Source organism: Erithacus rubecula (assembly GCF_903797595.1).
Source record: "Erithacus rubecula genome assembly, chromosome: 4".
Lineage (NCBI taxonomy): Eukaryota > Metazoa > Chordata > Aves > Passeriformes > Muscicapidae > Erithacus > Erithacus rubecula.
In genome coordinates this window covers 11,313,044-11,335,356 of record NC_136686.1, presented here as the reverse complement: position 1 = coordinate 11,335,356, position 22,313 = coordinate 11,313,044, and positions in this window count along the sequence as shown.

Here is a 22,313-nt window from a genome sequence, read left to right as displayed (position 1 = left end):
CAGGAACCCATCCGGCGTCCCTGACATTCTATCCTGCATCCCGGAAAACCCATCCTGCATCCCTGACATCAGTCAGCATCCTGGGCATCCCACATAGTCCTGCATCCTACATCCATCTAATGACTGTTTCTGGTCAGGTTTTCTGGACACCTTCTTTGCTATCCTTTCTTTTCTGTGTCCCACAGATGTGTCCACTGTAACTGCAGGCAGATCTCTCCTGCCCACCCCGCTGATGTCATAGACAAGCTACTGCTTCCTTCTTGCTCTCCTGTTCCCGTGTGTCCCCTGTGAGGACAAAACTCAGCCTAAGGTGTCTGCTGAAATCTCTACCAAGATCTGGCACCTCTTCCTTAACATTAGCACCTCTTGTGAAAATCAGGAACTGGTGATCTCAGGCAATAACCCAGCTTGCTCTACAGAGATTGGATCCCACATCCTCCTGCTGCTGGTGGGGGGTGTCCACAGCAGATTCCAACAATGGGCCAAAGCTTCCTCAGAAATTTATGATTTTCTTAGCCACGGTTGGAAAGCAATACCACCACCTGCTCAATTCTCCTCAAAAAATTTGCTCAACATTTTTTTGTTTATAATATTTCTTTAACCTCTCCTTAGTTCCTTAAAATACTATAAAGGCTTAGGCAAAGTATTCTTCTCTCTGAAGCCCCATTTGAAAGTTGGTAGGCCTGACAAGTGTTGGTGGGGAGAAGCAAAACAGTCAGAGGACTTCAAACATGAGTTGACAGCATCTGAGAGTTGGGCTTTTTGATACAGCATAATAACAAAGAAAAGTTTTCAAATACCGCATGTCCTTCCTCCACAATGGCAGACATTTACCCCAAGTTGCCAATTTCAGTTTCCTTACAGCTCTCCACACCAATAAGTTAACAATCAGATACCTGCTGAATGCAATTTACAGTCATGCACTTGTTTCCCATGACACCAATATAGATGCGTATTTTCTGTGGAAGGCCCTTCTGCTGTATTGGACAGAGGAGAGAAATTTGAAACTGATGTAGCATTTTGCTAGTAAAATATCTAGTTCTTTCATAAAGCTATAGAAAACAAGGACATACAATCTCAGGACTTAAGCACCTCTTCCCTTGTTAAATTTGACGGTTCTTTTTCCTGGAGAGAATAAAGTTTGCAGTCACATGTTGGCTCTGTAAATGCATCCAAGAGTTGTTTATCCCATGGGGAAGAGCAGCAGAAGACTGTCCTAGTACTGGTAAGGACTGGATGTCCTTCCTCTGCAGACTGCTCCTGGATCCAATAGCTCTGTCATGTTGTGGGCACACAGGAACACTTGTGTCACCAGCCAGTACCCAACCTTGCAGCAGTTTCACCAGAGTCTCCAGGAGTTCAGCCTCTCTGCTCTTCCCTGAACACTATCCATAAAGTTCCAGCCACCCTGCTTAAAAAAAAAAAAAAAAAAAAAAAAGCAAGGAAATTTGCTGCCCTGTCCAGCCTTTTATAAAGTGAAAAGGTATTCCTGCCCCTTCTTAGCTTCCCACTCTACCTTCTACTTTCTCTGGCTTCTATCAAAACACACCCATGGACAAAAATGCAGCTGTTTTCCTTTTTGTAGGCTTCTTTAGCTAAAATACCTACTACTAGATCACACCATTTCATCAGAAAACACAGGAATAAAGTTTGTTTTCTTAAAAAGACTACCAATTAAGTACCCTTACGATCAGTTATAATCCTAGAATGCTCATTGATTTTGGTTTTTAAAGATCCTATGGTACATTTGTCTAGCCAAAGTCTTTACAGAGAGGGGGCTTTGTAATTAGTCTTTATATATTGGTCCTAAAGGTCTTTTTCATCAACACTTAACACTATGTTACCACTATAATAGGTACCAAGAACACTATCTGACCATATATGCTCTCACTCAACTCAATTACTCCCAAAATTCTCTGTTTTACAAAGAAGTAATGGATGTTATGGCCCTGAGGGCTCTAAAAATCCTTAATGGCCCTGATCATCCTCACCTGGGGGCCTCCTTCCCTGTCCTGGCTGGGATCTCTATTTAAGCTCAGCCTTGAGGCCCCTTTGGTTGGTGTGGTGGTCTTTGGATGTTCTTCAGCTCTGACTGAGGTTCTGCTGGCCCTTGAGCTGCAGGCTCAGCTTAGCTCCAGACTGGCCTGCCTCCTGGCCCTGAAGGCACCTTTGGACCTGAACTCTGGTTTACCCTGTTCCCTCTCTGAGGCTCTGCTATGCTGAGCTGTGGACCACAAAGGCTCTGTCAATCTGGGAGTGACTTTGCAGGGAGTTTTTAAGCTGCACAGTGCCCTGGCAATAGATTCCTGTGCCTTCTTACATAATAATGTACTTCATGTCCAGATGTAAAATATGCATATTGATCAACAAGATGGATAGGCTTTGGGGCAGGAGCGGAGCTGAATTAATCTTTGTACCTTAGGATGTGTGTTCTATACAGCAGGAGGGTAAATACAAAGGCCTTTCTTAGGCTTATTAAATAATTTAACTGGTTTAATGTTGTGGGGTGTGCCTTTTGCATCAGTCAATAACAGCCACCTTTGCTATGTGAAAGTCATGCAAGTGATTCATATGAGGGAGTCTGTATTTTTCTTACTATATTTATTTCAGTAGTAGCTAATTGTGATAGCCTGCAGTGTGTGCTAATAAGACCACATGGGGTGTGACCATCTAAATGAGTTTGCAAGTTAGCAAATATGAGCTTATTGAATGCATTTGAGTTTCTGTCAAATGTCCTAGATTGCACATACCTGGCAGTCCTAAGCCTGGCAAACTTGTGTGGTTACCTGTCAGATGCCTCCATTACTTGAGCATTTCAAGCTCTCTACATGCATAAACTATTGCAGGAACAGACTTTGTAACTCTGAAGCTTTGGAAGTTCTATTCAATCCATTATGAACATGCAGAGTACCCCCATTTTTTTCAGGTGTTCCTTTACCAGTAAGAAATTAAGATTAATAACAACTGTATGTAGCAAATGAATGTTATATGTAGCTTGAAGGTGCAGAGCATGAAATGCAGGTTTTTTTGAGGAAGAGATGAAGCAATTAAAAAATTTGAATCCTGTTTTAGTCTCAGATTGGGATATTGCCATTTTTGGCAGTCTGCTGTTCTGCTGAGGGCTTGCCTATGGCAAGCAGTGGCCAGGCAGTTTATACGCAAAAAGAAGTTCTGAAATCCTTAATTGTCTCACTAACTGCATCAAAGCATTCTGATTTAGAACATGGCAGTTTAGGGCCCCCCAAATTATGAACTGTGTTAAATTGGCCAACTTGAAAGATAACTCAAAGTTACTTCTAGAACTTCGTTGTGTCCAGCACAGGCCTGATTTTGCTCACAAGATTAAACATACAAGTTACTGAAAGTTTTAAGTACAGAATGTTACAAGATCCTTTTTCTTCTAATATAATATTTTGGAATTAGATCTCTAAATGCACAACAGTACTTAAGGTGCGATTTTGAAGTTAGTGGTGTTGTATGTGTTTAGTTTTCTTTTGCGTTTCCCCCTTCCTTTGTACCAGTCTTGCTACCCCTGCTCCTACTTTCATCTGTTAATTTCCATGGGTTATACTGAATGGAAGCCAGAAATGCTCAGCCTTGCACAGTAGGAGTAACACATCTGAACTTGTAAGTAGAGCTTTCGGCCAAGACTGATCTCCCTCCTCTTCAGCCAAAACCACTGAGATTCCACATGTGAGCCTTTTATACCAGGTTGTTCCTTTGCTGTTCCTGAGAGGATAATTTTCTCAATAGGAGTGATATATGAACCGTAGCCTTTGCGACAACAGACTTCTGAGATTTCTAAGTCATTTGCACAGAATCCATGTCTCATTGTTTTTCTTGCACTGTACTTGTACTCAGAAACTCCTCATCATCCACCCCAGGCTCATCACTAGCTCAGCAAGTATGAAATTCACATAAAAACTATTTTTTTCCTATAACTAAGGTCTTGGATAGGAGAAAATGGGGCAGTCTCTTGACAAAGGCAAGATTCTTGCAAGAAAGAAGCCCCTGCCAGGCTAGGTAGGGCTTTTCAATCAGGGCATGGGATTCTGCTGAAAAAACTGAACTGGCTGGAAGCTACCTCAGAGGGCAGAGGTAACCAGGACTTAGCACAGCCCAAGTATCTGCTGACAAGTCTGTCCCAGGGAGTGACATAGCACTGCTTTCCACGTGAATATTACTTGATGCCAGTGTATTACTCAATTCCTTGACATGTTACCTTACTTGTGTCTCACCTTCATGTGTCTGTGCTCTTGAGCCTCTGTGTGTTACAGGCTTTGAGTTCATAGGTAGTAGTTGCTAAAGGAACATTCACCATCTCTTGGACACAGGATTCCAGAATTGAGAACGTGTAAGTCTGCCTAAGTATCACCTGTGTCTTTTGAGAGGACTAATGGTGGTAGAGAACTGGCTGGAGTGACGCAAGCCAGGGCTGGGAGGTGACCTTGTGTGACACTGAGCTGCAGCTGCTGGGACACGGCGTGTTTGCCATCCACTTCAGCTGGTGCTCAAGGTTTGTGCAAAACCTGTTTGTAACCACAAAGAACAGGCTTCAGCCTGCCTTAAAGAGAAAATTAAATCCCAGCAGCCAGCAACAGAGGGTATAAAAAAAACCACTTCTCCAGAAAAGTGATCAAATAATGCAAAGTTTATAAAGAATGCAGTGATAAAATCTTCAATTATTTTGGGAAAATATATGTGATTACTTTTTAAAAATAAACTGATGTTCCAGAATTAATTTCTAAATAATTATGTTGTAATTTGGAAATTAGTTTTTTTAACTCCTGAATTAGTGTGTACACTTCCAGAAGTATAGGGGCAAAATCAAATCTGAATAACAATTCTATGAATGCAACTAGTAATGATATAATCTCTTTTTCTCTTTTTAGAAATGCCAAAACAATAGAAGTATCTAGGTAATTTTGGTAATAGTGTGATTTTATTTTAGATGAGCTTTAAGGTCCTTCCAAGTCAAACCAGTCTGTGATTCTGTGATTTTTCTCTACAGATTACCTGGCTGCACTCAGTGCTGACATATTCCCTCATATAATAAAAATACTTCTTCACCTTTGCAAAAGGTTTTGGTGCTCATACCAATATATGTAATCAATACATGAAATAGGGAAATCAAGTTTCCAATTAGAGAAATGCTTTCCCACATTAAAAAAAACACTTTTTCAAGACAACTTTGAGTGGAATTTGGCCTTATTGACTAAATCATGTACAAGGAAGTGGTCAGTGGGTGTCAATAAGGTCAGGAGTTGATCTTGAAGGTTTGGATTTTTTTTCATTAACTCAGTATTTTTTCTGACTGTTTAGAATATAGACAGTAAATCTATCTTACAAAGACATCAACTCATTTGCTTGTGCAAGAAGCTCAACCTCTACTTTTGTAAGAGAAGTTGTGTTCAAGTTGTAAAGCAAACAAAAAAAATTGAAGGCTTAAAGTACTATTTATGTTTAAATGTAAGTATATGAAATGTTGCCTTTTTCTCTCGAGCCAAAACACAATCTCATTTGGTCAGAGGTTGGGAGAAAGAAAACCTGTAAAACAGGAATTTTATTCTGAAGATGGTTCTCTAAATTTTACAGTGTATTGGTTTGGAGGATCTGAGCTGTGATGACATGGACTTTCCTGTGCACTAGCTCAGGGTGAGATAGCCAGTCTTTCTGTACACTGGCTGAGGCATTAAGCCCAGATGGTTTTCTGCATGAGATCTTCCTTTTCCACCCTTGGTGAACTGAGTAAATGCAACTAGCTAGGGTAGCTTAAATTGTGAAAATGGTATTGATAATTTTGTAATTTGTAAAGCATTTATAAGTGTCCAAAGTGATTGTTACACTTTCAACAAATGCTTTTATAGATCATGTGATCTGCTACACTTGCAAAAAATTATAGAAGTTATACCTGTGTGTATTAAACAGGAAATTTATGATCACGTCAAATAATTCTTTTTCTTATCCAGTTGAACTACAAACAATTACCTCCTGAGTTTCAGATGATATACTTTGACAGACATACATTGCACATGTTGTGTATTATACAGAGTTTTATGTACAGCAAAGCCTGGAAAATGTGTTTTATATCTGAATCAACTGTGCCTCTGACAATGAACATATATTTCCTAAAATTGAGCAAGTTTATCCTGACAAGATAAAGCATTAGAAATAGATAATAATTCTGACTTAAATCCTGGTCAGGCTAGATATTTCCAGAAGTCATGGAAGGGTGTTGTGTGATTTCCTCTAATTTGACAGGGTCTCCTGTTAAAGACAATTTATATATGTGTAAATCTTAACTGGGCTTGTGGCATCCTTTAACAATGCCTAAAGAATTTCCCAAATGGTACTTCAGAGGGAGTGTGCATGTTAGAAGTGAAAGTTCCTATACTGCTTGTAGACAAGCTTACTCTGTGCTGTAAGGCATCAGGAGTGTCTCACCAGGAGGAAAAAGTATGACATTTGAAGGCTTGAGGTGCTCAGTGCTCCTCCTGTTAGTGGAAGGTCATTCCCTGGCCAGTTGCACACTCCCACACTGTTCTGGGGAATGTTGATCACACTGGTGCAGGCAGAGCAGGATGAGATTGAGTCTTAAGCCAGGCAGTTTCTGGGTGTCCTCAGGCACAGCACTCCTTCATGTAGTGCTGTTCTTCCTCAACCAAATATTTCAGACTGTAGATTATAGAAAGTGCTCCCCAGATCAGTGTAAAAGGTAGAGACACCTGTTAGATTTAGGGAGCTTATTCTGTGCTTATTTCAGGCAGAAGACTATGAGATTTCCTTTCCTCAAGAAATTCAATGAAAAAGAAGCACTTAAGGAGCTTCAGGAGGTGGGATGCGTCCTTCCGCTGAAGAAAAGCTGTTCTTAGCATATTTAAAATAAATAAGCTGAAGAACATCAATTTGAATTTCACAGTTCTAATGGCTTATAGAACACTGAGGATTACTTGATTCCACAAATTTAGGCGGAAACTTTGCACTCTTGAAACATGAATTTGGTTGCTAAGGCCAAAAGAAAGGCTGTATTGCAAACATCTCTTCCTCCTTCACAGCTGTCTCTCACCTCACCCAAAGTGTGGTTGTCAGGAAAATCCTTTCTCTAGTCAGAGTTTCGTGTCAGGAGTGCCAAGGGGTCCTGCCTTGCCTGCTCTGAGCTGAAGTGCACACCAATACACATACCTAGTCCTACCTGCTTGCAGGGACTGTTGAAGCTTTATGCACACCAGATGCCAAACTCTCAGAATTATTTCCTGCATCTTACCAGTTCTTTGTGGAAACATTAAGAGCGAAAAGCAACCTCCTGCCAGGAAGATCTAAAGTCTCTATGTACAAGCACCAAGTCCCTGCAGAGCAGGGTTTTCCCATGCTGTATCTCTGAGCCAGGCACAACCAAGTAAATGGAAAGACTTGGGAAGTAACTAGTGAGTGCTTCCCTGTCTGTCCATGGATGCTTGGCTGTGTGTTAGCCCTGACAAGTGCTTTCATTCAGCAGTGTCATGGACAGCGGCTGGAGTTTCTCTTGATGAGCTAGTTGATGTCATGCTTTGTTCCAAAGGCTTGCTTCTACTGTATCTTCAGAAGAAAAACACCTGTAAGGCTTTACACAGAGTAGAAAGGGACAATTCCACTTATGAAGACCATATTCTTCAGCTGAGCAGTATGAAAAGAAATAAATCAAAATAGAGGAAAAATGTCATTCACTTAACTTTGAATGCCACAGTATCCCACACACACAGTATCTAGATGCTCTAAATTATGCTAGGTCTAATTACTATGCACGGACAAAAAGAAGAGAGTCCTCGTCTCTAAGAGATTAAACACACTGGTTATTGCTTATGAACAAAGTTTTAGAAATTAAATGTCAGAAGGCTTTCAAAAATCACATATGGCAGCAGTCAGATAAAGAAATTGTTGTAGCAAAAGAGTCCTGAACTGTCAGATTTTTCTTTAACTTGGATGTTATCCAACATTTCATCATCATAAAAATCTGCTTTCTATACAGCTGGTTGAGAGCCATATTCCTTATTTTATTTCTTTTTTCCCATTTTTCCCATCCTCCTACCTTTTTGTCAAACCTCGATGAATCCGGCAATCGTTGAGGAAAAGGAACCCTGTTTAGCAGCTCAGGCTGCTGACCTCTGAAATGCTTTTACCATATTTTTGCAAGCAAACCAAGTACACCTGAGACTAGCTCTGAACTGTGGCAATGGGTTATTTTGACCCAAGGCAGGACCCAGCATTTGGTCCTGTTGACCCTCAGTCCTTTTGCCTTAGTCCATGGATCCAGCCTGTCCAGGTCCCCCTGCAGAGCCTTCCTGCCCTCCAGCAGACCTAACTTGGTGTCATCCTCAAATTTATAAATGATGCACTTAACCCAGGTATCCAGGTCATCAATAAAATATTAAATTAATCTGGCCCTAATACTGAGCCCTGCAGCTTTTCCATACTTTTAATATATCTGTATTTTAATTTAAAAGGACAAACCCAGTGACAGAAAATAATCTGGCTTCTCAGTCCAGCAGTAGAGTAGAACTTGGATCCTTCCATTGCCAATTAGAATGTGAAATGGAACTGCACTATTTCAAGGATATAAAAAATAGTTCTACCTTGCATTACGTCTTTATGATCTGGTCAAAAGGACAAGTGATGCTAATGATGTTTGGCAGCTCTATTCAAATGTTTCACTCCTTTCTAGAGCAAAGAATGGATCACATTAATGATGCTTCCAAAGCAATTGATAGAAGTGCTGTAAGCTATTTATCATTCATTAGTATCCATGGCTGTGATGAGGAAGACTTCAGAAGTGGAAGAAATGAGCACAGCACTTGTGATGATAATGGCATTGAAGTGTCTTAGGCATTCAGGAGCAATCCATGATACATGACTGATCAGATTTCTTGTGTTGTCCCGCTCCTTAGCACTTAATATTTGAGAGAAGAGAAAGTACTGATAATTCCAGTATGGTTATATCCAGGAAGCAGCGTGATAGTGGAATTATTTTTTTGTGCCACCTATAGTATCTGTTATAGTTAAGAAATCAAACCAGTTATAGAATTACTTTTAAAGGCAAGATTAAATAACAGAGAATTTCATGTGGCTTCTGAGCACATGAAATTCTGTAGATAGAAATGGTCATAAAATCAACTTGGCCAAAGTAGTATTGACCTTTAAGAGATTTTGCAGTGTCTTCAATTACATGCTTCAGTGTTTTAAATGCAGGATTGGACACATCAAAAATCCTAAGTTCAAGGGATAGATCTTGTTGACTTTGCAAATATGGAATCAGAAAATTCAAGTCATTTGAACCTGTCAACAGGATGACAATAATTGGAGAAAAAGTGGCAGAAATCTCTTTGAAGAGCAGTGACTTGCTTTTACCTTATACAGGAAAAAATGGCAGAGACTAGAGTTCACCTGGTTCTAGCCAAAGAAAAGTAAAACAGTCCCTTTTGTGCTCTCCACAGTTCCCACTCAAAATCCTTTGTTAGTGATGGTGACAGAGCTTCTCATGCACAACTCTTATCTACAAACACACTTTAGAGCTGTTTAAGGGCACTGATTTCTTGATTTCCACGTGAAAAGAGTCAGAGGACACATGCAATAGCACAACACGCCTCCTGAAGCTGAGCAAAAATCCTCCTGTGCTTCTGAATTCAAATGTTTGGTTCAATAAAAAGAAGCTTTCCATGAAATACTTGCCTTAAACTCTGAAGGTCTGAAGTTTTGACTCTGGTTGCTTGTTCTGTTTTCTGATTCTAAACAGGATCATAAAAGGTTGCCCAAAGCTACATAAAGAGGAAAGCAAACTTCATTGGACAAGATGGTTCAACACCTGAGAGAAACATCCAAAATTCTGAATCTGGGCTATGACTGTTTAGAGCTTATTCTCTCCTTAATTTCTCTATATACAAAGATTTATGGAATTTCTGTGCCTGTTCAGCATGCTCCTGTGGAAATATGAAGAAGGAGAAGTATGAATTAAGAAGGACAATCAACTTCCTAAACAGATAGAAATCAAGTCTCTGACTTATTGTGGCTTGTACATGGAGTTCACTACAGAGCCCTGTGGCATTGTTTGGCCAGGATGTTTTAAATAACTCGATGCCCACAGATAGGTCAGGGTTCAAAAATATTTATTTTAAAATTAATTCTTCTGAAAAAATTATGCAAATCTGGTTAGCTGTGGTTGCTGTACTCTGAAAAATGTTGGTCATTGCTTAATGGTCTACAGCATTATTGAAAATATGGTTAAATTTATGGCTGAATGAGAATTATTGATTTATAGACATAAGACCCTTTCTGCAAAAAGTAAATAACCTGTGTGCAAAAATATAAAATTATTTATTTTCATTTCTTCAGTGGGATGCTACAGTAGCTATGTTTTTTTCTCAATCTCTATGCTGTAATATAATCAAGTATTTTGATAGAATTATGAAATAAATCAGAGAATTGCTAATAGCTGCCATTAGGTGAATCTTATGTGAAGATTATAGCAAATCCAAACAATTAAAATGGATATAATAAAAGACAAAATGAAAGAAAAATATTTCCTTCCTCATGGTAGAGAGTTGTGTGTAGTGAAAGCTCTGCTGAAGACAGGTTGTGTGGGGTGTAGAAAATGTTAAGATACTTTATTGGTGAGTTTATATAAAATAACCTATCAAAGTCAGCAGGAAGCTTGGGGAAGTGTTGATAAGAACATGAGAATACATGGAGAGGTACATTTGATGCTCTTCTTGATCAGAGAAATAGTCAACTATTGTTCCTTTCAGACCTTTAGATGCATTTCTGTGAATAAACAAAAATCCTTAAAAGAAATATACATTCCTTATCACATCAGTATTTGAGTCAAATAGAAATAAACTCACAACTCTGAATTGTGGCTATTTGGGAGACAGTAATTTCCTGTATGTTGAGAGACAAATGTATACTAGTTTGTGGTTTCCAAACAAGTGAAATGAATCACAGCACAATTTTTCATCTTTGTGCATGTTTTTTGTTAAGGAAGGCTGACAGAAAATAGCAACAAACAAAAAATGGCTGCAATATTTATTCTTCATTGGTCAAGTAACTGCTTAAGAACAGTGCTGAATCTGGCTTAATAATTCTAGCTCCAAGAATTCCCCATGTCTACAGTGTATAATGGGTAGAAATACCACAAGTACCTCGAGTAAACTGGTTCAGATTAGATGGTGCTACAGGAAACTCTACCTATGCAAGTTTAGCTGAACTTACTCTTGGCTGGAAGCTGCTCTGCATGTGTTTCATTGGAAAACGTAGCTCAGCCTGTGCAACTGAGAACTCCTCAGGCTTGGACAATATTTATTTTACTGAAGAGAATGATGGCTCTGCACATTTTATCATATTAGCTGCTTATAAATCCAGAATTCACAACATCACCAAGAACTGAGATCAGGACTTGACCAAAGTGACTATGTGGGTAAATACATCATAAAAGGAGAATTTTAATCTTTTTCTATTCTGTAAAAATGAAAGCAAGCTGAAGTTAACGTGCTGTCTCGGTATTGATGCTGAAATGGGAATGCCAGCTCTTCCACTCTTCTCACTCTCCAGCTTCCAGATGTGGCTGCCTTCCAGGGATGTCTCAGTGTTTGCCTCACATCTTTGCAGGGTATTCTAAGCCCAGCCTGTGGGCAGCACAGGAAGTGCTTCTTCCTGCTCTGACATTCCTGTTACGATAAGCATCCAGAGCAGCAGAGTGCCTACTGACAGGCCCAGCACACTCCAAGCATGGATGGAAAACAATTACAGCACATGGCTCTGCAGCAGTTCAGCTACCACTGGCCTACCAAAATTAGGGCAGAAAACCAGCCATGCTGGGCTTTGGTTCTGTGCTGTTCTGTGTGCAATGAAATGAACCTTAACAAAAGAGCCAGTGCTTTTAATTTTATACGTATTACATTTGCTCAGTGGTGAGACCCTCCTCTTATTGAAATTTGTTTTAAGTCAATATGTTAGCTGGACAGCAAAAAATGCAATGCCACCATGTCCTTGAAATTATTTCTTCAAAGATTTCATATATCTATAGAGTGACTGGTTTTTAGGAAAAGCCAGAAAAGATATAAAGACATACACATGCATACTCATTCCTTTTTATTATTCAGTTGTTTTAGGATTGTGTAGAGAACTAACTTGAAGCTTTATCTCTGGTTGAGAAACTAGGTATGTATCTAGTAAACATTTGCCTGGAGAAAAACTCAGCTGAAACAAACCTGGACTTTTTGTGCTGGAGAAATGACAAAAATATAATAGCTGGGAAAAATAGACAGGTATTGCTTTATTACACAGATGTTCTACACACATGTAAATTTTTTGTGAGACCTTCTGCGCCTAGGCCTTTCAACAATTAAATGAGTAAAAGTTTGGAAGGCTACATTCCCAGCTGGGATGTATTGGCTATGTACCAATGGAGCTATGTAAACCTAAAATGCTAAGAATGTGTTAGTAAATATCATAAATCTTTAATATAACTACCTTGTAGAGATATATTAGATATTATCTGCTTTTCATGGCATTCAATGTACTTGGATTTTGGCTGTTAATGAAGGTGGAATGATATTTCACAGCTGAATTTCTAAGAGGCTTATTAAACCTGAAAGCACAGCTATAGAACAACACATCATTTCTGAAATGAAATTCACATTCTATTGTAATCACATTTTTCATTTTGTGGTTCTCTGATGTATGGCATTCCCAGCCTGACCCACCGTACTGTTATATTGCTGAGGTCTGTCTGTACCACAGTAAAACTCAGCAAACACATTAATAAATCAAAATAACATCAACTGTGGAGTCCACATCTGTACACACACACAGAGGTTTCAAAAAAAAAGGTGAGCTCATTCTCTCAGCCACTTCCTTGCTTTACATTTTCCCTCAAAGATGATGCAGGACTTGCCACATCGCAATTAGTGAAGTGGCATAATTCTGCTTTCCCACAGGCTGCTGCATTCTGTGTAGGAAGCTCTCTGCTGCATGCTGGCCATGCGGCAGAGAGCCCAGGACAGCCAGGTCTCCAGGTCAGCTTGTCCCACAAGTTATTCATTCACAGGGCACAGCTGAATGGGCACAGGAATGGGGCCTGTAAGCAGGGAGGAGTTTGGGTCTGAAATGAGCTGCACATATTCCTTCTGGTCTGTGCGAAGTCCCAGCAGCCTGGCACGTATCCTTGTGCTGTGCTTGTTACAATCCTGGCTCATTAATGACCCAGTGAAATACTTCCTTACAGCTGTCACCCTCCTTTGTAGTTCAGGGAACCTGTGACTGAAAGAGATGGGGTCCAGACCTGAGGCACTTCACACCACAGCAGTGTTGCATCTTCTCACCCCTTTACTCCACAAGTAAAAACTTGCAGACCTTCAACACACCTCACTCCTCACATTTCAGTCCTGCTTACACCAAGTGTTAAAATCCTCTCTGAACCCTGTTCTTTGAACTGGCACGAGGAGGGAAAGGCTCCAGTGAACATACTGCTGACCTGAACTCTGGCCAATACTAAAGGAACATGGTCAAATCATTTCACCCTCTGTGAATTTCTCCTTGCTAGACAAAGCTACAGTGTATGAAACCAGTCAAAGACTAACTTCAAAACATATCCAGTCCTTGCATGAAACTACTAAGCCTTTTCTAAAACTAGGAAACACTAGAAGAGCTGATTGTAGCATGACTTATGTAAGCAATGCAAGGTTCAGAATAGCCAGAACAAAGTGATGTCACTCAGCTTGCACAATGTGGTTAAATGTAGGCACTGCACTGATTTATGGATGTACCTGCTGGACTCTAAATTTAGACTATGTTCTTGAGGTTTTTACAGGGGCAAACCTTGGCTGAAAACATGCCCTGTGATCTTGTCATCATTCCTGCAGAAATCCTGGTTCTGGCCTCTGCCTGGCTGTGTTCAACCCACTAATAATTCAGACTGCATGTCTGTCTGTCTGCGTGTGTGCAGGTGTTTGTGTGTGTGTACTTGCATGGGGGTATAAGGTCTATTTTATGAACAACTTACTTTTTTTCTCTTAAGTGCCTGCATGATAGTGCACAGTATTGTACAGGATGATTTTTTTATGTGGGATTTATTACTTTATCTTTATAAATATTAATTGCTCTATCACTGCATCATATTGTTCCTGTCTAGATGAGATTCAAAGTGCTATAATGATTTCTCATCATGTCGTGTGGAAAGTGAAGGATCTGGTTTTCACTTTCACAGCCGTAAAGATGGAGGTAAATGACTGGAGAAATAATAACATAAAACCAGTCAAATCCCCCAGTTCTTGCGAAGAAATAAAAACAGTGTCTAAGAGTCATATTTCAAGATAAGAGCTGGCTGGGTATGTGCTCCCTTTTTATTTGGAAAGAAATTCCCAGCTAATGCTGTTTTATGCAGTTTGAGAAACGTGCTCAGCCTGCTGCTGTGCAGCTTTGGATGATTTCAGTTTCTATAAAAAGGAGGTGATCTCATCCTCACTACTTAAAGATGCATCACCCTATCTTTTCCCCTTGGCCCAGCACAAAGGAGAATTTGAATTTATGAAGCCTAAAGTGACTATTAAAGGATTGACCTCACTGGGAATGGCATTAATGTTAACCCCTTCACTTCAAGCCTGTCCACACTTGTGTCCTGGCACCGAGAGCAGCTGGGAATTGAGATCCATGTAGGGCATGTGTGGTGTAGCAGAGACACTGCATTCCCTCTGAGCTCAGGAATCACTCATGTGTGGCAATACCTGGGGGCAGACAGTGTGTTCATGCTCAGCTCTAGGAAAAGAGATTGGGATAGATCACCTCATGCTTTCACTGGTTAGAATGTGAGAGAACTGGTAGCCCCACAGAAGGGAGAAAAGCTATATTAGAGGCATTTATTAGCCTATTTACCAGTAGCAGAGTAGAGCTGGGAACCTGAAGCATGGCCACTAGGATTTGATTTTCAAAAGCACATATTTAAGTCTGTGAGAAATGCTTCAGGTCAGGCTATTCATTTGGGGCCAAATACTAAAAGTTTTTTAGGCTTCAGAAACTTCTTGGTGCTAAATTTAATTTGAGGATTTCAGAACTAAACTTAAAGCATATGCAATGAGGCAGATTGGTGATAATCTGTTTCACCTGAGCTACATGTGCATTTTCATGGCACAACAGTAGTTTTTTGCAGGGTCTTTTAGTAAACCTCATCTATCTCAAAGAATTTTTTAAAGCTGTAGGAGGGACACATATTGTGTTGAGAAAAAAAAATTTGCAGAACAGTGCATTTGATGGATAGACCTTTGTGTATTCTACAAAGGTTTCTCATGAAGCCTGTCAAAGTCTAAGAGAAGGAGGACTGGATTGCAGAAAGGATCAGCAGTGATGTACTCACAGCATTTCATAGCTAAATATTCAGCTCTCTGTCTTACCACTGCTTCGTTCCTGCCTACTACTGACAGTACACACTTCAAAATGCAATCTGTATTTATATTTCAATCCCTTCTATTGCATTTTTTCTTAAGAAACTCCTTAACTTCATCAAGTAGTTTTAAAATAAACTATAACAGATGACAAGTTGTCCTGACGACAACAGTGTCCTAACAAGACAGAGAGGTTTCAAAATCCTTCCAGTGCCATATAGAATTGTATTACAGAATTGTTTGGGTTGGAAGGGACCTTAAAGATCATCTAGTTTCAAACTTCCATCATGGCAGGGGGCAGGAATAGTCTTATTTTTCCTTCCTTCCTTCCTTCCTTCCTTCCTTCCTTCCTTCCTTCCTTCCTTCCTTCCTTCCTTCCTTCCTTCCTTCCTTCCTTCCTTCCTTCCTTCCTCTTCCTTCCTTGCCTTCCTTCCTCCTTCCTTTCCTTCCTTCCTTCCTTCCTTCCTTCCTTCCTTCCTCTCCTTCCTTCCTGCCTTCCTTCCTTCCTTCCTGCCTTCCTTCCGTCCTTCCTTCCTTCCTTCCTTCCTTCCTTCTTCCTTCCTTCCTTCCTTCCTTCCTTACTCCTTCCTTACCTTCCTTCCTCCTATCCTTCCTTCCTTCCTTCCTTCCTTCCTTCCGTCCGTCCTTCCTTCGCTTCCTTCCTGTCTCCATTCCTTCCTTCCTTCCTCTTCCTTCCTTCCTTCCTTCCTTCCTTCCTCCTTCCTTCCTTCCTTCCTTCCTTCCTTCCTTCCTTCCTTCCGTAGTCCTTCCTTCCTTCCTTCCTTCCGTCCTTCCTTCCTTCCTTCCTTCCTTCCTGTCCTTTCCTTCCCTTCCTCTCCTATCCTTCCTTCTTCCTTCCTTCCGTACTTCCTTCCTTCCTTCCTTCCTTCCCTTCCTATCCTTCCTTCCTTCCTCCTTCCCTTCCTTCCTTCCTTCCTTCTCCTTCCTTCCTTCCTTCCTTCCTTCCTCCTTCTCCTTCCTTCCTTCCTTCCTTCCTTCCGTTCCTTCCTTCCTTCCTTCCTTCCTTCTTCCTTCCCTTCCTTCCTTCCTTCCTTCCTCCTTCCCTTCCTTCCTTCCCTTTCCTTCCTTCCTTCTCCTTCCTTCCTTCCTCCTTCCCTTCCTTCCTTCCTATCCTTCCTTACCTTCCTTCCTTACCTTCTTCCTTCTCTACTTCTTCCTTCCTTCCTTCCTTCCTTCTCCCTTCCTGCCTATCCTTCCTTCCTTCGCTTCCTTCCTTCACTCCTTCCTTCCTTCCTTCTCCTTCCTTCCTTCCTTCCTTCCTTCCTTCCTTCTTCCTTACTCGATTCCTTCCTCCTTCCTTCCTTCCTGTCTCTCCTTCCTCCTTCTTCTTCCTTCCATTCCTTCCTTCCTTCCTTCCTTCCTCCTCCTTCCTTCCTCCTTCCTATCCTTCCCTCTTCCTTCCTTCCTTCCTTCCTTCCTTCCTTTCTTCCTTCCTTCCTGTCCTTCCTTCCTTCCTTCTTCCTTCTTCCTTCCTTCCTTCTTCCTTCCTTCCTTCCTTCCTTCCTTCCTTCCTCCGTTCCTTCCTTCCTTCCTCCTTCCTTCCTTCCTTCCTTCCTTCCTTCCTTCCTTCCTTCTCTTCCTTCCTTCCTTCTTCCTTCCTTCCTTCCTTCCCTTCCTTCTTCCTATCCTTCCTTCCTTCCTTCCTCTTCCTTCCTTCCTTCTCTTCAATTCCTCTTCCTTCCCTTCCTCTCCTTCCTTCCTTCCTTCCTTCCTTCTTCCTTCCTTCCTTCCTTCCTTCCTTCCTTCCTTCCCTTCTCCTTCCTTCCTTCTTCCTTCCTTCCTTCCTTCTTCCTTCCTTCCTTCCTTCCTTCCTTCCTTCCTTCCTTCCTTTCCTTACTTCCTTCTCCTTCCTCCTTCCTTTCCTTCCTTCCTTCCTCCTTCCTTCTTCCTTCCTTCCTTCCTCCTTCCTTCCTTCCTTCCTTCCTCCTCCTTCCTCCTTCCTTCCTTCCTTCTCTTCCTTCCTTCCTCCTCCTTCCTTCCTTCCTTCCTTCCTTCCTTCCTTCCTTTCCTTCCTTCCTTCCTTCCTTCCTTCCTTCCTTCCTTCCTTCCTTCCTTCCTTCCCCTTCCTTCCTTCCTGTCCTTCCTTTCCTTCCTTCCTTCCTTTCCTTCCTTCCTTCCTTCCTCTTCCTTCCTTCCTTCCTCCTTCCTTCCTTCCTTCCTTCCTTCCTTCCTTTTCCTTCCTTCCTTCCTTCTTCCTTCCTTCCTTCCTTCCTTCCTTCCTTCCTTCCTTCCTTCCTTCCTTCCTTCCTTCCTTTTCCTTCCTTCCTTCCTTCCTTCCCTTCCTTCCTTTCCTTCCTTCCTTCCTTCCTCCTTCCTTCCTTCCTTCCGTCCTTCCTTCCTTCCTTCCTTCCTTCCTTCCTTCCTTCCTTCCTTCCTTCCTTCCTTCCTTCCTTCCTTCCTTCCTTCCTTCCTTTCCTTCCTTCCTTCCTTCCTTTCCTTCCTTCCTTCCTTCCTTCCTTCCTTCCTTCCTTCCTTCCATTCCTTCCTTCCTTCCTTCCTTCCTTCCTTCCTTCCTTACTCTCCTTCCTCATTACTTCCTTCTTCCTTCCTTCCTTCCTTCCTTCTCCTCCTTCCTTCCCCCTCCCTCCCTCCCCCCCTCCCCCCCCCCTCCCCCCTCCCTCCCTCCCTCATCCCTCCCTCCCTCCCTCCCCTCCCTCCCTCCCTCCCTCCCTCCTCCCTCCCTCCCTCCTCTCCCTCCCTCCCCCCTTTCCTCTCTTGTGTTTATTTGGTGTGGCTTTTTGTTTGGTTTCTTTTGGAGGGGGGTTGTTGGTCTTTTTTTAAGCATGAATCTTTCAGACTGATTCTAATCAATGCAATTTACCTCAGCCAGAACTATGCTCGGAAACGTTGCTCTATATCAAAATTAATTTTCTCTTGCCTTTAAGCTGAGGGTCAGACCTAGCTGCCAGGTATAGCACTTCTCATTAGGGGGTATCACTGCTTATGTATTATATCAGAAGGCAAACCTGATATGGAAGAGTGATTTCAAAAGAAATCATTTTATACTGTGATCAGTAGATGCTGATGTTACAATTTCATTCAGAGAGGGAAGAGAGAAGCTATGGATCACTTTTGCACAAGGCCTCTTCCCTTAGGCTTCTTATTTCTCATTCCTCACAGAGTTCAGAAGCTTTCCCAGCACTCCCTAAAAGATGGGATTTCATGCAGTAGAGAAATAAACAGAGCAATTAAAAGGTATTCAAATAACAATTACAAATAAAAATACTTGAAAAATGTCTTTCAATAAAATCTTTCCAAAAATCATTTTTTTAGCATTAACAAGATCTCAAACTTTTTTTAAAGGAAGAAGAACAGTGTTCCCAGTACAGGATTTACTGGTAAAATACAGCTACTGTCAGGGTGCAATACTCAGCTGTGCAGTATTTTCCTGTAATATTACGGTTTAGAAAGGAAGCCATGAGGATTCTGCAAGTTCAAACACAGGCTGAAGTGCTGGGAGTAAACTCTGAGTGATCTCAGCTCAGAGCTGGCCAGAGCTCCACAAATTACAGCTCTGAGGAGTCTTCAGTGACTGACAAGGGTTAGCAGGCAGGAACATTCTTCTGTGTTGCAGCCAAGTTGGAGTGCTGCTAACACTGCAATGAAACAATAGATCCCCTCAGATTCCAAGTAAGGCAATCCTGCTGACTCCTTTCTAGAAATTATGCCAGCAGGGAACAGCTGCTCTATTAAAATCACAAATCACAGAATGGTTTGGGTTGGAAAAGACCTTAAAGATGGACCTGTTCCACCTCCTGCCATGGGCAGGGACACCTTCCACTATCCCAGGTTGCTCCAGACCCTGTCCAGCCTGGCCTTGGACACTTCCACAGTTTGGGCAGCCACAGCTTCTCAGGGAACAGGAAGAATCTCTTGCTAAAACAGATCTAAACCTACTCTCAGCCAATTAAAAACCATTCTCCTTGCATAATGTAGCTAAATGTTTCCTTTCACTGAAAAAAAAAAAAAAAAAAAAAAAAAAAAAAAAAAAAAAAAAAAGTATATTTATGGCAAATAAACTCATTACCTGACCTTACTTTTGGGCCTGAAATTTGGAGTTTTTACATTGGCTACAAGCACTGAAATCTAAACTAAAAGTGGATTTGCTTTGGGAGTTGCTGGCAAAAAGATGTACAAATAAACAAACTTTGAAGCAGCAAGCTTTGTTCAAGTTTGGAAAAAAAAAACATAAAAAGAAGTGAAAGAACCAAAGAATAGTAAAAAAATTCAATTTTCAACAGAGTACCCAAATTAGAATTCCATATTACTGAAATGTCACTTGTTGAATGTTGTTTTATCTTGAGTCATTTTGGCCTATGAAGAACTGGAACTTCTTCTTTTATGTTAAAAGCAAAATCTTTCTTCAGAGAATTTAGAATTTATGGATTGTTGAAAACCTGGACTAAGAAATCCTGAGACAGGATGCCTCTTAAAATTGGCATCCCATTTCACTGTGCAAATGAAATGCTGTGCTACCCAAAATGATAGTAAACCAGGTACACAATAAAAGCTCTCCCCTCCATTTATCATGTGATTTGTAAAACAGACCAAGTCTACTGCTCAAAAGACTTATTAAAATAAAAGATAAATGTAAGAAGAATGGGTTTCCTGAGTGGGTTATCCCCCTACCCTTCAAGACAAGCTTAAGAGATCTCAGATGCCTGAAGCAGGACCTCAGGAGAGATCCTCAGGAAAAAAGGGATTTTTGTGGTTGGCCTAGAAGACATTCAAGAAAAATTGGAAGCCTGAGATATAAACAGAGATGAGAAGGTAGCCTTGGGCACTACCAAAACCTAAAGATATGCATACTCCAAGTCCATGGCTCTTGCTTTTATTTCCATTTTAAATGAAAGTGTAACTCTGTTTGACTAAGACAAGTTTTTGGGGTTTTTTTTCATTTTGAGGGTTTTTTTGCCATTTAAAATTAATTCCACAGAGCCTGAAAAGTAGAGATGCTATCAATTTCTTTGGAGGTACATATTTAAAGTCAAAGCGGTGCTGCAGATAAAGAAGGTGGGTGTTAGGGAAATGGGGGTTTATCTTCTCCAAAACTGAAATGTCAGTGTGAACCAGGTATTGTAACATGCCAGAGGGCAGAAGCCATCCCAATGAATTAGGAGAAAAACAATCAACCACTTCACAAAATCAGAGCTTATTTGATGCAGCTTGCAGCTGACCCTGAATCAGCAATACTATTAGGTGCAGTATTTGTCTGCCATGAGGAAAAGAAAAAAAACCCTTTCTTTTCCCCTGATTTTCACAGCTTTTCCTCCTTTATCACAAAGTAAGAATGACATTGATGATGCATTTTTGAAAGTTGTTAGGAGCTTGTAAGTCAGAATCCCTATCTAAGTCTCCTGAAGTACACAGCCTAAGGATCAATGAACTGAAGCAAAATACTCCAATAACAGAGCTATTCAAATGACACTTTAGTGGCAGCAATTTTCTCTAATTGCAGAATCTCTAGAATACATTATAATATGAATAACGATTTTTTAAAATAATTGTGAGTCACAGCCTAAAATTATGAATCTATAATAGGTCTGTTCACTTGACAGATGAACAGAAAGCATGAAATAGCATAAAGGGCCATTTGAAGAGAAAGAGCTGTTTAGTACCCAAGAGCACAGTTTTAAGCTGCTGTGAGCTCTCACTCATATTAACTGAAAATGCAGCTACCCCAGACTTCCAGGGATTAGTTCTTAGTCTTCTAGTGCTTATCTAAAGCATAAAAATGGCATTTGCAAATATTTACTTTGTTTTGATTTTATGAAAGTAGACTATAGTCAGAAATTTGACAAATAAAAGAATACATTCATTACAGCAGTAAGTCTAGTGTTTCTCTGCTTGACATCTCTATTAATACTCAGGATGGGAGTAAGAGTGAACCCTTGATGGGTTTGCAGATGACACCAAGCGGGCAGGAGTGGCTGATGCACCAGAGTCTCATGCTGCCTTCCAGAGGGACCTTGACAGGCTGGAGAAATAGGCCAACAGGAACCTCAGGAAGTTCAACAAAAATTGCAAAGTTCTGGCCCTGTGGCAAAAAGCAGCTGAGGTGGAGAAGGACACCTTCTAGACAAGGACCTCCTGTGTATCCCTGTGGGCACCTGGCTGAACATGTGCCCGCAGTGTGCACTTCTGCAAAGAAGGAACTTCTGGACTGCATTAGACAGAATATAGCCAGCAGAGGGAGAGGGAGTGATCCTTGATCCTGCCCTTTGCTCAGTGCTGGTCAGTCCACACCTGGAGCACTGTGTCCAGTCCAGGCTCCTCAGGACAAGAGAGACATGAACAGAATGGACAGAATTCAATGAAGGGCCACAAGGCTGATGAAGGGACCAGAGCCCCTCATATGTGTGGAAAGGCTGAGAGCTGGGACTGCTCATCCTAGAAAAGAGATGACTTGGGGAATCTCTTAAATGTGTTTAAATCCCTGAAGGGAGAGAGAAAACAGGATGGAAGCAGGCTCTTCTCAGCAGTTCCCAGTGCCCAGCAGAGGCCAGAGGCACACACTGAAGCACAAGAGGGTCCCTCTGAACACCAGGAAATGTTATTTTGCTGTGCGGGTGACTGAGCAGTGGCCACAGGCTGCCCAGAGGAGCTGTGGAGTCTCCATCCTCAGAGACACTAAAAAAACCAAATGGGTACAGTCCTGGGTAACCAGCTCCAGGTCACCTGTCTTGAGCAGAGGGACTGGATAAGATGATTTCCAGAGGTCCTTGCCACTTCAACCATTTTCTGAGTCTGGGTTAGTGTTGAACATAAAGTTTTAAAATGTATACTTTTTCAATTCCATCTGATAGTGATTAATCAGTTCCATGGATCCCATAGAACTGATTCCCTCTTCATGAAGCAGCTGACTTCATTTGGATAGCAAGCAGGATT